The sequence below is a fragment of the Zerene cesonia genome, chromosome 11 (genome assembly GCF_012273895.1).
Source record: "Zerene cesonia ecotype Mississippi chromosome 11, Zerene_cesonia_1.1, whole genome shotgun sequence".
NCBI classification, from domain to species: Eukaryota; Metazoa; Arthropoda; class Insecta; order Lepidoptera; family Pieridae; genus Zerene; species Zerene cesonia.
The window spans coordinates 3,429,821-3,432,377 of record NC_052112.1 but is presented as its reverse complement, the minus strand read 5'-3'; positions in this window follow the sequence as shown (position 1 = coordinate 3,432,377).

The window sequence follows — 2,557 nt, the reverse complement described above, 5'->3', positions numbered from 1 at the left end:
CAATTAGACTTTTCTATTTATTATGCTAGCTCGTTCCGAATCAGCTCGAGTTGATTTGGAATAAATACAAAATAAAGCCTTTGTCACTCAGAAATAACATAGCTTTCAGGTCCAGAAGTTTTCGAAACTGTGAGTGAAATCTTTCCTTTATAATATTATTGTAGATACTCCAGTGTTACGTATTACGACATGCATTCATTCATCATACCTCTCATTACCAACAAGTATATAAATGAGAAATTTTAAAAGAATAGAAAAAGTTTGATCACGAAGCGGTATTCGAACCCGCGTCTTTTGCCAAACCGTAGCAATGCCTAGCCTCTCGGCCACCCGTAATCCCACCACAGTGATCGAATTTCTTCTACTTTTCACTTCTTCATTTCAATGCTATAACATTAAATTAATATAAATGATTCCACGAACATTTATATGCATAGGTAGGTATATTAGTCGGAAACTCAGCAAATCGGATTAGCAGATTTTCACAAATGATCAGCGTTAATCTTAAATAAATTCAAATAAACATTCGGATTTATAATATAAGTCGGATTAAGAAGACATAAATAGACAAAGAAAATATTGTTTAATGCGTTACTATGTACGACTAAAATGTGTTGCTTTTGTAAGTCTGAACAACATTCTATAATACCAAAATATATACCAACGCAGTTCAGTTTTAAGTAAGAATTTTATCTAAAATCTAGTTCGTTTTGGGCGTGCTAAATTTTATCACGAATCCTATGGAACTCACATTGATTTACTCACTCATAAATTACAAATGTAAAATTAAAGTGGTTAAATCAATGGCATTTGGTATTTGCGACAGCGGTACGGCGTACTACTATTTCTGTCATATTGATGTATATTTGTAGAGATATAAACCGGGGTTAACATAATATATTTACTCGCCTAAATCCAATATTGACTTTGAACCCGACTAACCGTATGCTGTAGAGACACAGCTTATTACGTAGAGTCAACAAATAGTAGCTTCCCGTGTGAAGATTGAGATTCATGCCACAGATAAACAATTTTATGTCGCATCAATAAAGTAAGGAAATATTAACAAACTTAATGCGAATTCGAGTCATTAAGGCGGATTTACAGTTTACGCTCTGTAATTCTGTTTTTATATAAAAAAGATAAAACCTGGTTCAAATTATTATTTAAATTGTGAATTTATTATCACTGTCGTATTCAAGCGATTTCAATATAAATTCAAGGATGAACAGTTACAATTTCTGAAAAAAGATATAAATTGCAATTATGAGATTTATTATAATATCTTAGTAATTCACTATATAAATAAATAACGTTGAAATGAACCGATATTTGGAGATAAAATATTAAAAGTAATAGTCAAATAGTAATCTTAGTTCGCCTTGTTGAATTCAAACAAGGTCTGCGAAATGCAAATACAACTGATCTGAACCGGTCTCTGTAAAAGACGATAAGGTAATGCGCGCTCGCATGGCGGATAGCTGATAACGATGCAATCTCTACGAGGGGTTCGTTTTATTGAATCGACTCCCTTTCTAACTAGCACCACAAAAAACTGTGATGTCCCCTAGACCCTAGATGCTACAGTAGTCGGGACGCAACTGCTTTTGAATAAAAGTCAACAATGAGGGATAATTTTATAAAAGGGTGTTGACATCGCTGCGTTATGGGATGATATCTGGATATTGTAATAGCTTATACATTGCTTGAGCCTTTTTCAAACCCCTGTTTGTATAAAATTGTAAACTATTGAAGTCTAATATTAGGCGTATGTTTCGTCTATCAGTTTAAATCTTTACCAAATTGTAGAGTGCAGCCAAATTTTAGGATTGTCCTGCTTCAAAATTATTTCGATTAAGCGTAATTACGGTTTATACACGCCTTCCAATCACACTGGTTTGGACCTGGAAATTCGCCTATTTATAATTGTTCAGCAATATTAATTAAAATTTTGAATAAATTTAAAGTCTTTATCTAATAATGAAGTCATCGAAACTCTTTTGAACTAAATGAATACACCACACCTATTTTTTACTATAAGAACTGAAATACAAAATACTATAGGACCAATAATTAACCTATTCAGAAATAAGGAATCAACCTATTACCTAGTATATGTACTATTCGTTTCCTTCGTCACTTTGATATAGTTTAATATGGTAGGATAATAAGTCGTTCTAACAAAATCTATGTGGAGTTATAGTAATAGGCCGTACATTATGCTTTAAAAGATACATAAAGCATCTCAACAGTTTTACGGAGGACTTTAGATTGAAGTTTACAAACAGTATTTACGATACTTTAGCTCGATCCTTACATTACTGGACGCTAATATTTCGTACTAAGTACCAATAATGTATCCCTAAATAGTGTTATTGGCATTTAAAGTCGTACATCAGGGCTGTATATAAAAGTTCTCATGAATATGGACATGGATCAGCCTTTAAATGTTGATATGGTAGCGTAAGTTTGCCGTGCGAGCAAGTTGGAAGTGCGAACAGATGAGCGCCTCGTGCTCATAATGTTTGTATGGAACGAGTCGCCCTGCGCGCGGTGA